This window comes from Neofelis nebulosa, chromosome 1 (genome assembly GCF_028018385.1).
Source record: "Neofelis nebulosa isolate mNeoNeb1 chromosome 1, mNeoNeb1.pri, whole genome shotgun sequence".
NCBI classification, from domain to species: domain Eukaryota; kingdom Metazoa; phylum Chordata; class Mammalia; order Carnivora; family Felidae; genus Neofelis; species Neofelis nebulosa.
The window spans coordinates 33,258,406-33,271,367 of NC_080782.1; the positions used below are offsets into that span (position 1 = coordinate 33,258,406).

General features: G+C 38.7%; 1 protein-coding gene across 2 annotated transcripts in view; it reads right to left on the reverse strand.

Moving 5' to 3' along the window:
- The window catches only part of PRKAA1 (protein kinase AMP-activated catalytic subunit alpha 1), a 46,558-nt gene extending 38,890 nt beyond the window's left edge, over nt 1-7,668 (reverse strand). Inside the window, exon 1 of one of the 2 annotated variants that reach the window (XM_058718309.1) lies at nt 7,541-7,668. The gene's annotated coding sequence lies outside the window, so the exon portion shown is untranslated. The remainder of the gene's footprint in view (nt 1-7,540) is intronic. The other variant, XM_058718298.1, reaches the window with a different exon arrangement.
- Nucleotides 7,669-12,962: the final 5,294 nt, after the last annotated feature.

The following is a 12,962-nucleotide window of genomic DNA, read 5'->3' on the forward strand; positions in this document are numbered from 1 at the left end:
TTTGTGGGGTGGGCAGTGGTCACAGTTGTAATTTTTGCTGTCTGGTTTCTTCACCTTTACTTGTTTGCCTTGTGAGTTTCTGCAGCTCAGACATTTTGGATCTTTACAAAGCAGAAATAGCTTGCTGGATTCTCTCAGGGAAAACACACACACACACACACCAAAAAACTTTAATCCCCTACCCTGAAATATCATCTTAAATTACTTTAAATTTGCATCATGTCTAGAATTCAGCCTAGCAAAATTCTGTTATTTCTTTTAACCTAAAAGAAAAAAATCACAAAGTACCTCAGCCCTTTGTGGTTAAGCCACAGAGGATCTTACAAGGGAGCAAACTGAAGCTGAATTTTGCAAACCAATTGTCAATCTCCACAAAACTATGAAAACCCAATTAAAAAAGTAATACAAACTTTTTTTAACAGAAAAATCAGTTTGTTTCTGCTATAATGTTTTAGATTATAATTTTATTTAATAAATATTCATTAAATGCCACTGTTTACTCAAAAGCATTGTTGGGGAAAAAAAACCTAACATCTTAGGTCAAAGAATCGAATAGGAACTTAGAGGTCGCCTTATTTGGTCTCCCATAGTCTCTGTTTAAGCAGCTTTTATTGCTGGGTTGTTGTTTTTTTGTTTTTTTTTCTTTCCTTATGTTGAGTTAAACACTGAATTCAGTTAAGTTTCTAAGAAAGTAAATAATAAGTCTCCTTTAATCCTTTGGTTTTTCTCTTTCCTTCATTCCTTTTAAAAAGTTTTTTGTCACCTTTTCTTCCACCCTCTCTTCCTTTGATTCTCCCATTGATCCATCCACAAACCCTCCTCCTTTCTTTCTTCAAGCACTGCCACACGGTGGATAAATACAAAATGAAAATCCGTGGCCCCTACCCTTGAGCTCATAGTCTAGGGTGACAGTTCTCTATATTTCTCCCACCCAAGACAGATAATATTCACATGCTCAATCAACATTGTCATAGGGTAGAAGTGAAGATAAGGCAAACTGTGGCTCACCCCCAGTTTCCAAACCCATCAGTTGTAACTCTGCCCCTATTGTCAGCAGAGTATATTGAAATATAAGTGGACAGGAGTGACTTTACAGAAGCAACCTTGATTCCGCACTAGTTTAAGAGGGAGGGAAAAGTAAATTGTTTTCCGATTTCAGTACTTCAGCTTTTATTAGTACAAACAAGTTGCATACATCTCGGCACTGATGAAGACACACCACAATGACCCAACACCACGGTGGAGAACCGCTGGTATAAGGAAGCTAAGTAATTGTCGACTGTTTCCTTTTTGGCACTTTGGAGAGTCTAAGGGAGCTGTGCATTCTCTTGGTCTTTTCTTAAGGCTATCACAGTGTTAGTAAACCATACACTGTCAGGTGGATATTACACTTCTTCAATCTCTTTTTCTAAATATGGTGGCCGGGGGGGGGGGGGGGGGGCCTGGGTGGCTCAGTCAGTTAAGCGTCTGACTTCGGCTTAGGTCATGATCTCACGGTTCGTGGGTTCAAGCCCCACATCGGGCTCTGTGCTGCCGGCCCAGAACCTGGATCCTGCTTCAGAGTCTATGTCTCCCTCTCTCTTGCCCCTCCCCTGCGCACACTCTCTCTTTCTCTCAAAATAAACAAATAAGCAAACAAACAAACATTAAAATTAATTAAAATTAAAAATTAAAAAGTGAATATGATAGCCAGAAATAAAAATTCTAAGACCGCACTTCTATTAATGCAGCCTAATATGTCCTTAGTTTACTTGTAGTTATATTGTAACTAATATTCAATAACAACTAGGTATTAGTTTGCTAAACTGAGGACTCAAAAAACAAAGGAACACTGTACTGCCTTCAACAAGGCAATGTGATAGGTGCTATAATAAAAACACATACATATATTTCTTTTTTAAAAAGGTTTTTTTGGGGTTATTTTGAGAGAGAGCGTGTATGTGCACACACAAACGGGGAAGAAGCAGAGGGAGAGAGGGAGAAAGAGAATCTTAAGCAGGCCCCACCCTCAACACAGAGCCTGACGCGGGGCTCTGTCTCTTGGCTGTGAGATTGTGACCTGAGCTGAAATCAAGAGTCAGTCATTTAACCAACTGAGCCACCCAGGCACCCCAAAGATTTTATTTTTAAGTAATCTCTACACCCAACATAGAGCTTAAACTCACAACCCCAAGATCAAGAGTCGCATGCTCCACCAACTGAGCTAGCCAGGTGCCCCTGTATATGGTCCTTTCAAAAGAGTTTCATCAAGGGAAGGCATACATAACCTTTATCTTTGCAGGTTCACAAAGGCTTCAGCCTGAATATAGTTAGGGGAATAGTAAGGGATATTGCACTACACTCAAAGAAGGGTGGCATTGTGTGGGGAAGCATGGGGATCCCAGGTAGGGGGAAGAGCATAAGTAAAATCACAGATGGAAAGAAGCCTTAGGCTTTTGGAGAAGAACAAAGTAGTTACAGGGGATGAAATCAACATGTACAGAGGGACTTACTAGAAGAAACAAAAGAGAAACAGGAGTAAATCCTGAAAGACCTCATTTGCACTTCTCAATTTGGACATTATGATGAGGCACAGAAGATGTGAAGTAGATGCATTTTAGAATTACTTTCTTTACCAAAGAAATTGATGGCTATCTGTACCTTTGGTAGGAGGGTGACCAAGAAGTCAGGTGTAAGGGGCACCCTTTTCCCTCTGTACCCTTCTCAACTTTTTGTTTTTGAACCTTATGCATACATTACAGAGTCGAAAACTTTAACTGTTAGAAAAAAATTGTAAAGTCTGAATTCAGTGTGGAGGATGGATTGGAAAAGAGCAAGACCAAAGTGGTGATAAAACAGTAGAATTGGTGATTATCTGGTGAAGAAGTGATGAGATAGGCACTATTATGAAAAGGGGAAAACTCCAGACACATGTAGACATGAAATGAGCAATGTACAGAGAGATTGGTGTGGACAGAGAGGATAAGGAAGGAATCTTAGTTACCTCCTAGGCTTCTGGAGGGATTATTAGGGGACTGGGATGTTACAATTCTATTTGTAACATTAGGGCATCCAAAGACATTCAGGTAAAGATATCCAGGATGATACTGGTAATGTACGCCTATTACTCCAAAGAAAGGTCAGTCTAGAGATATAGATGGGGGGTCATCACTAAACAAATGGCAGATGAAGTAGGGCAATGAGTATAACAGAGATCTCCCCAGTTTGTAGAATTAAGAGATCTAAGGACAGAAGACTTACTAAGATAGAATATGGATAATTACAAGGCTCCAGAAGCAATATAAGCCTATGGGAGAGACAGAAAGAAGAGCAGTCAATTTATATTAGAAGCTCCCAAGAAGTTACAGTGATTAAAATTAGTTTGTGGATAATTATCCCGTTTATGTAGGGTAGATGATTCCTAACTCCTAGTTAGAAACTTTTTAGGCAAAAATGTCTCTCTCATGAGAAATTTTAAGCTTCAGTTACCCTTGTAGATATAGGCCCAGAACAGTTTTCTAGGGAAAATCTTGGTACTCTTTGCAAGGACTCACTTGGCCCATCTCTATGTACAGGTGGTTGGTTGATCCTTGTTGGATTACTTACTATTAATGAGAAAACATCAGCCCTGCCCACCTCCAAGTTGATTCTCTTGAGTACCAGGCATGTGGATCTATTCATGATCAGCAGCATAAAGTGCATTCATTCACCAAAAAATGTAACTCCAAACTTTGTTGCCCTATTCTTATCAGTTAAGGGAAATAATATCCTTGGGAATATTAGGGAAAGAGAAAGAGATGATTGGACTGTCCTGTTTTTGGTCACTATTAGACTTGTTTTTACTCGATTTGCTAATACAAGGAGCTGATAAACACTTGGATATCTTGAATGGGCTAATAATTTGGCTCTCCATTCAGACTACTCATTTGGTTCAAAACGATATTCTTTAAAAATATATTTGACATTGGGGCACCTAGCTGGCTCAGTCAGAAAAGCGTGCCACTCTTGATCTTGGAATTGTGAGCTCCAGCCCCATGATGGATGTAGAGATTACTTAAAAAAATAATAAAATCTTAAAAAATTTTTTTTTTGTTGAACATTCACCTAAGTGGTACAAAATAGAAGATTGCTGGAACAATGTTCCAGGGAGCAAAGACACTGCCGTTCCCAGACCCTCACTTCTTAGCAGTCAACAGACCGACCAAGCACACATTCTGTAGGGTGGGGGTCTTCTCCCACCCCAAGTAATTTATCAAAATAGTTCTTTTTCACCATCCCTTTCCAAGAAGCGCTCAGATAGACAAAAGTTTGAGTGATGTCTTGGCACCCCAGAGATGTGCAGTATCCCTTACAGACTGAGTCCTGTGCAGCTGCCCAGCTTAGATCCCTCTAATCTTGTGCTACCAACCTGTCCTCAGTGCAGATGTAGTGTAAGAACGTAAGGGATGCGATAAGAAGCAGACATACAAAGCCTCTTCACTTCTGCTTGTCCAGATTTACAGCCTGCCTCTAACAAAGATAGTTACTAAAGGTGTGCACTTTAGCGTTCTAACCTCATACCTGGGCTTGTCGTATTTGTCATATGTCATAACACATATTTCCCCTGTGTGCCTTATTCTTCGGTTATTTATTCTTTACTTTCAGGGAAATATTACTCTTTAGGCTCCCCAGATGCTTTTTTTAGATTTTTTTTAAGCTATAAAAATAAGATAGAATCTTATTTTTTTTTTAATTTATTTATTTAAATTCGGGTTAGTTGACATACAGTGTAGTCTTGGCTTCAGGAGTAGAATCCAGTGATTCACCACTTACATATAAGACCCAGGGCTCATCCCAACAAGTGCCCTCCTTAATGCCCATCATCCATTTAGCCCCTCCCCCCCACCCATCTCCCCTCCAGCAGCCCTCAGTTTGTTCTCTGTATTTAAGAGTCTCTTATGGTTTGCCTCCCTCTGCTTTTATCTTATTTTTCCTTCCCTTCCCCTATGTTCATCTGGTATGTTTCTTAAATTCCACATGAGTGAAATCATGTGATACTTGTCTTTCTCTGATTTATTTTGCATAGCATAATACACTCTAGTTCCATCCACATTGTTGCAAATAGCAAGATTTCTTTCTTTTTGATTGCCAAGTAATATTCCATTGCATATATATATATACACCACATCTTCTTTATCCATTCATCCATCGATGGACATTTGAGTTCTTTCCATAGTTTGGCTATTGTTGATAGCACTACTATAAACATTGGGGTACATGTGCCCCTTTGAATCAGCACTCCTGTATCCTTTGGATAAATTCCAAATAGTACAATTGCTGGGTCATAGGGTAGTTCTATTTTTAATTTTTTGAAGAACCTCCATACTATTTTCCAGAGTGGCTGCACCAGTTTGCATTCCCACAAACAGTGCAAGAGTGTTCCCTTTTCTCTGCATCCTTACCAACATCTGTTGTTTCCTGAGTTGTTAATTTTAACCATTCTGACAGGTGTGAGATGGTATCTCATTGTCGTTTTTGATTTGTATTTCCCTGATGATGAGTGATGTGGAGCATCTTTTCATGTGTCTGTTAGCCATCTGGATGTCTTCTTTGGAAAAGTATTCATGTCTTCTGCCCATTTCTTCACTAAATAATTTTTTTTTGGGCATTGACTTTGACAAGTTCTTTATAGATTTTGGATACTAACCCTTTATCCAATATGTCATTTGCAAATATCTTCTCCCATTCTGTTGGTTGCCTTTTAGTTTTGTTGATTGTTTCCTTTGGTGTGCAGAAGTTTTTACCTTGATGAGGTCCCAGTAGTTCATTTTTGCTTTTATTTTCCTTGCCTCCAGAGACATGAGTAGTTTTTAAACAAAAAATTTTTTAAGTTTATTTAAGTAATCTCTACACCCAATGTGGGGCTCAAACTCACTACCCTGAAATGAGGAGCTCTACACTCCTCTGACTGAGCCAGTCACGTGCCTCTAGTAGATTTTATTTATTTATTTACTTATGTATTTATTTGCGAGAGAGAGTGCACATGCATGTGAGACAGGGAGAGGGGCAGTGGGAGAGAAATCTTAAGTAGGCCCATGGCCAGCGTGGAGTTGTGGGGTTTGATCCTATGGCTCTGGGATCATGACCTGAGCCCAAATCAAGAGTCAGATGCTGAACTGACTGAGCCAGCCAGGTGCCCTAGTAGACTTTATTTTTTAGAACAGCTTTAACATTACAGAAAATATGTAAAGATAGTACAGAGTTTTCATAAACTCCACAGTGAGTTTCTACTATTACCAACACCTTACATTTGTAACAATTAATGAACCAATGCTGATATGTTATCATTAACTTAAGTCCACAATTTCCTTAATTTTTACCTAATGCTCTTTTTCTGTTCCAAAATCCAGAATACCACATTACATTTAATTATCATGTCCACTTTGGCTTCTCTTGGCTATGACAAGTATTTCTGGTTTTCTCAGGTATTCCGGGTTTTGATGACCTTGAGGTGTATTGAGGTGTATTAGTCAGACATTTCGTAGAATGCCTTTTGTGGAATTTGGTGTTTTCCTTATGGCTAGACTGGTGTTATGGGTTTGGGAGGAAGAACAAAGACAATGGTCCATTTTAATCACAGTATATCAAGTGTTCATACTATCCACATGATTTGTTCATCATTGTTGATGTTGACTTTAATTACCTGCCAAAGGTTGTGTTTGTCAGGTTTCTCTAGAGTTACTCTCTTTTCCCTCCTTTCCATACTGTACTCCTTTCTGTATTCTTTGGAAGGAAATCACTAACCACATCCCACATTTAAGGGTTGGAGAGTTATGCTTCCACTCCTTCCCAGTATGCTATCTACATAAATTATTTGGAATTCTCCGCAGGAGATTTCCCTCTTGTCCCCATTCATTCATTCATTCACTCATTTATTCAATAATTTATTTATAGCAGTGTAGACTCATGAATATTTATTTTATAACTGGGTTATAATCCAATACTCCTTCATTTTATTGCTCAAATTGTTCCAGCTTTGGTCAGTGGGTGCTTTTTCAGTTGGCTCCTGTGTCCTTTTGACATACCTCCATCAATGTAGCCTTTATTGCTTTTTTTGTTTACTACTTTCTTACTTTCTGGCACTACAAGATGCTGCAGGCTCATCTTGTGTATTTCCTGCCCCAGTGCTAGGATCAGCCATTTCTCCAAGGTGTCCTGATTACCTTTTTTGGAAAGTGGTATTAGAACACAAGATTTGGTGTGTGGTGTGTCATTGCTTCTAGAACCTCTCAGCTGACAGAGCAAGGAAATATATGTGTATATACTAACCAATAAATATACCCATATCTCTAAATAATTCTATATGTAGAACTGCCCCTCTCCGTAATAAGCTAACCATGATTTCATACAACCAACTCTAATTCGTTACTGCATAGGTTATCCTATCTTCTTCCCTTTGCTTACCTATAAATTCCCGCTCCAACAGTGAGAACCTAGCTTCCATTACTTAACATCCATTTACTTAATTGCTCAGCTGGAGTAGCATATATATTTATGGAAGTATCAGAATTGTTAACCTTACCCCTGTGGATAACAACTGTATCAACTTGAGTCCAGTGCTTGTGTGCAGTTCCTTTTGTCTTTAGTCGTATAGACTCCCTTCATTTCCAAGTCCTAGTCTGGACTCCACCATTTCCTTAGGTAAGCACCTTTTCCCTCCACCCCCCCTTCAGTGAGGTCATTTCATACACGCATAATACCAGGAGATTATGTTGTCACAATTTGCATTCCTTCCTGGGACGCTCTGGCCTTTGTTTTAATCTCCTATGCACCATGTTGGGGATGGAGAAATTCCCTCCTTTGGGTTATGGAGATGGCCAAACACACAACACCCAACACAAGACAGATGTGTCAACAGCAGTCTATTGGTCACTTGTATGCACAGCCTAGCGGAGGGGGGCACCACATACCATTTGGGCCACACAGAGGTTGCACTCAGGAACAGAATGAACAACCAGTGGCTTCAGAAGGCAGTCCTTATAGTATCACGAGGGTGGGGTGCCTCCTGGTTCCTATGAAGAATGTGATTAGTTGTTTGAATAATTCTACAAGCTGACAGGGAACTGAACCCACTAGTCGGGGATTAGCACTAACTGTGCCTGGCCTCTTGGTAATGAGGGTTGTTTGGCTACAGAAACTTCTCTGTGGGAGCAGAGTGGAGAGGGGAACTTAGAGCTGGGCCATTTGAGGCCCTCTCAATATTACCGGATGTCAAGGCAACATATAATATTGAGACTTAATATTTGGCCTTACACCACAACCTTGCAAGTGACTTTTTAAAATTTGCATACATTAAGGTTCACTTCCAGCTATAGAGTTCTGTGGGTTTGGGTTCAATGCCATGTATCCCAATATTAAGGTATCAGAATATTTTCACCATACTTGAGGTGCGTGGTTGGCTCAATCTGTTAAGTGTCTGACTTTGGCTCAGGTCATGATCCTGCAGTTCATGGAGATGAACCCTGTGTCGGGCTCTGTGCTGACAGTTCAGAGCCTGAAGCCTGCTTCAGATTCTGTGTCTCCCTCTTTCTCTGCCCCTCCCCTACTCATGCTCTGTCTCTCTCTCTATCAAAAATAAACAAAACAAAACAAGAAAAAGGATATTTTCACCACCCTAAAAATCCCTTGTGCTTCCTGTATTCAACTCTGTCCACTTTTTCCTGTTTCTATCATTTCGCCCTTTTCAGAATGTCGTCTAATTGCAATCATATAGCATGGGGTCTTTCCAGACTTGGCTTCTTTCACTTAGCAATAACCATATGAGTTTTATTTCTATCTTTTCTGTCACCCTTAAATGCTTTTGAAGTAAGGAAAATATAAAATGGTTAAAAATCTAAGATAGGTCTCCATTCTAAAATATTTTCTTCAGATATTTAAAATATCTTATACTTTTTAAAAGAATCTTACAATGGTACAGCTTTGCTAAAAGTTATGGTGAATGTATCAAGAGGAGATTAGATAGGTAGATAGATAGATGCACGCTGTTATTTAGCTTTGGTGGTTTCCTCAGTAACTATGGAGGAAAGAAAAGAGTTCAAGACCTGATTTTTTTCCTGTTTTAGTAAGGAATATTATTCCTTATATATGTAATCAGTACATGGTATTACTAATTTAATTCTCATATTCTTTATATATATTATTTTTCTTATATAAAGTAAAGCACAGATTCAAGTACATTACAAAATGTGTGGAGGGGCGCCTGGGTGGCTTAGTAGACTTAGCATCCAACTCTTGATTTCGGCTCGAGTCATGATCTCACAGTCCTGAGATCGAGCCCAACATTGGGCTCTGTGCTGGGTGTGGAGCCTGCTTAAGATTCTCTCTCCCTTGGGACACCTGGGGGGCTTAGTCGGTTGGGCATCCTACATCGGCTCAGGTCATGATCTCACAGTTTGTGAGTTTGAGCCCCCACATTGGGCTTTGTGCTGACAACCCAAAACCCACTTTGAGTTCTATGTCTCCCTCTCTCTGCCCCTCCTCCTGCTTACACTCTGTCTCTCTCAAAAATAAATAAACATTAAAAAAAAAAAAAAAAGATTCTCCCTCTCCCTCTGCCCCTGCACGCGCTCATGCTTTCTCTCTCTCTCAAAAAGGAAAAATGTGTAGAACTTTTAATTTCAGAAATTAAGATGGTTTTATGTGGGAATTTTGTTCTGTTTGTGTTAGGCATTTGGTCTAAATCTAGCATGTTTTATTTTTACTGAAATGGTTCTAGATTACTTGACTCTATGAAATTCTTCCTTGGAGAATCTTCTAGGTGTCTTATTTGATTAGAGACCTTTAGTAGAAGACTGTTTTGCCTGGAACTAATATTTTGTCATTTTTTTTCTTGGTTAGATTTCTATATATTATCATAAATACAACCCAAACTCTCTACCAATTGTCTAAAATATTTTCTCAGGACATTAAAATGCATGAAGTGGGGGCACTGTGTGGCTCAGTTGGTTAAGCGCCCGACTTCGGCTCAGGTCCTGATCTCACGGCTCGTGGGTTCGAGCCCTGCATCGGGCTCTGTGCTGACAGCTCAGAGCCTGAAGCCTGCTTCAGATTCTGTGAGTGTGTGTCTCTCTCTCTGCCCCTCTCCCACTCACCCTTTGTTTCTCTGTCTCTCAAAAATAAATATTAAAAAAACTTTTTAAAATAATATGCATGAAATGTATGACATGCAGAAAGTATTAATGCTTTGTCATGTTTTTTACTTGCTTAGTTTTCTATGTACTTATCATCAATTCAACCCCATTCCAATTGCCTAAAATCTCTTAAGACATTAAAACATGTGTGATATATATTATTAGTTTGATCTTCTTGAACACAACTCTCCTAGACAGAGCTTTCTTACCTTATTTGCCTTCTACACATGTGTCAGAGTTATCACCCAAGAATCCCCCTTCACCATCTTCCTAGAGAGTCCCTTTACCTTTGTCCTGTGTTGGACTTAAATTGTTTCATGTATACAAAACAATGGTTTCCTTTTTTTTTTTTTTCGCCTGTTTTTGTTTCTGTTTTCCCTGGTTTGTGTGAAATCTATTCCGCCAGTATCTTTAAGAAAAAGGCACAGGGAAGTAAATTTTTCTGAGAGCTTATGTATTTGAAAATGCCTTTATTCTACCTTCACACTTGGTAGTTTGATTGGATATAGGGTTTTAACTTTGAGAGTTTCCTTGAGAATTTTGAAGATACTGCTCCATTGTCTTCTGACCTTCCTTCTTTTTATTTTTAAACACGTTTATTCAAGTATGATTGGCATTTAGTAAAATTCACCTTTTTGTAGGTGTAGAATTCAATGAGTTTTGAAAAAAATATATATACAGTAACCACCACCACCGTTAAAATATAGAACACCTCCACCACCCCCTAAAATTCCTTCATGCCCTTTTGATTTCTGGCCACATAATTTTGCCTTTCCCAGAACGCCATACAAAGAAAATCATACAATATATAGACTTTTGCATCCAGCTTCTTTCACTTAGCATAACCCTTTGGAGATTTATCCAGGTTGTGTCATGTGTCAGTAGCTTATTGCTACTTATTACTTAATAGTATCCCATTATGTGCATATAGCAAAATGTATTTACCTATTCTCCAGTCGTGCTGTTCTGTTTGCATTGTTTCAGTTCGGAGAGCAGGAATAGCCTGCTATGCACATTAGCATACAATACTCAAGAGTCAGATTGCTGGGGTTGCACGGTAGGTATATGTGTAACTTTATAAGAAGCAGCCAGATTGTTTTCCAAAATGGCTATACCATTTTTCAATTCCACCAGCAACGTACAAGCATTTATTAGCACTTGATATTATCATTTTTTATTTATTTGCTTTTCATTTTAGCCACTCTAGTAGATATGTGGTGCTATGTCATTGTGGTTTTAATGTGCATCTCCCTGACGACTAATGGTGTTGAGCATCTTTTCGTGTGTTTATTTGTCATACTTAATTATTCTTTGGTGAACTGTCTGATTCTTTTGCCCATTTTAAAAAAATGGGAAATTTATTTTTTTAATTACTCACTTCTTCTAAATACAAGTCATTTGTCATATATGTTTTGCATATATTTTCTTCAAGCTCATGTCTGGTCTTTTTATTTATTTTTTAATTACTTCTTTTGGAGAACAGGAATGTTTAGTTTTGATGAAGTCCAATTTACCAGTTTTTTGTTTTGTAGGTTGTGCTCTTTATGTCATATCTAAGGAATTTTTGCCTAACCCAAGTTCACAAAGATCTTCTCCTGGTGTTTTTTCATAGTATTGGGTAGTTTTAGGTTTTACATATGATCCATCTTGATTTCATAGTATAAGGTATGGCTTGAGATTCTTTTTATTTAAAAAAAATTTTTGGCATATGGACGTCCAATTGTTCCATGACCATTTGCTGAAAAGACTATTCTTTCTCCGTTGAATTACCTTGGCACCTCTTTTAAAAATCAATTTACCATATATGTGTGGGCCTATTTGTGGACTCTGATATGTTCTACTTATTTATGTCTGTTCTTATACGAGTACTACACTACTTTGACTACTGTAGCTTTATAGTGAGGCCTTGTGTGTGTGTGTGTTTAACAATTGCATTACTATTCCATTGTAAGAATGTACTCTAATTTATTTAACTCAACCTCTACTTAGGGGACTTAGGTTTTTAAAGTATATATTATAAATAATGCAATAATAAATGCCCGTGGGCATAGAACTTTGTGCCCTTGTGATAGTGCTTGGGTAGTATACATGTTTAGAACTGGTAATGTTGGATCAGTGTTTCCTCACACTTTTCCCTAGTAATTGCGTCTGCTTTCAGGTCCAGACCCACTTGGGTTGGCCTTAGAGTGGAATGAATTAGACTATCTTGGCTGTGTTCCAAGGCCCTGCATCTGATCTTAAACCATGTCTTTCAGCCTACTAGCTCTTTGTTAAAACAAGGATTTCCTGCTTTCTTCTTTGGTCAGTTCATGGAAGCTATGGAAAGGTGCTTTCTCAAGAACAGAAAGATAAGAATGCTCTTTCAGAGTTGAAGAAAGTGTTTGTTGAGACTTCCAGAGCATTCTACCCTAAGGTGGCAAACCAATTTTCAAACAATTTTGCTGATTAACCATGAAGGCAGGTGAAGTGCACGGTGTGGTGGAGAAATTGAGTAAATGGTAAATGTATGACCTTGAGATTGAACCTGAGCTCATGTAGTAGATATCTCGGGATCATGCCTTGTCTGCTCCCTCTGCCTTTCAACTGCATCTTCGCCAAATAGCTGATCCTTAATCAGAAATAATTCCCAAATGGTTAACCTACCCCTACCTAGATAATAAGAGTTGATGGTCATTTTGTTTTAAACATGACTTAGGCTTATCCATGACCATTTTCCTGCCTTCCCCTCTTGGTTCACTGATATATCCCCAATGCCTAGATCAGTGTCTGGCACAAAGACAGTTTTCAGTTTACTTTTGTAGACAGAAGGTTAAA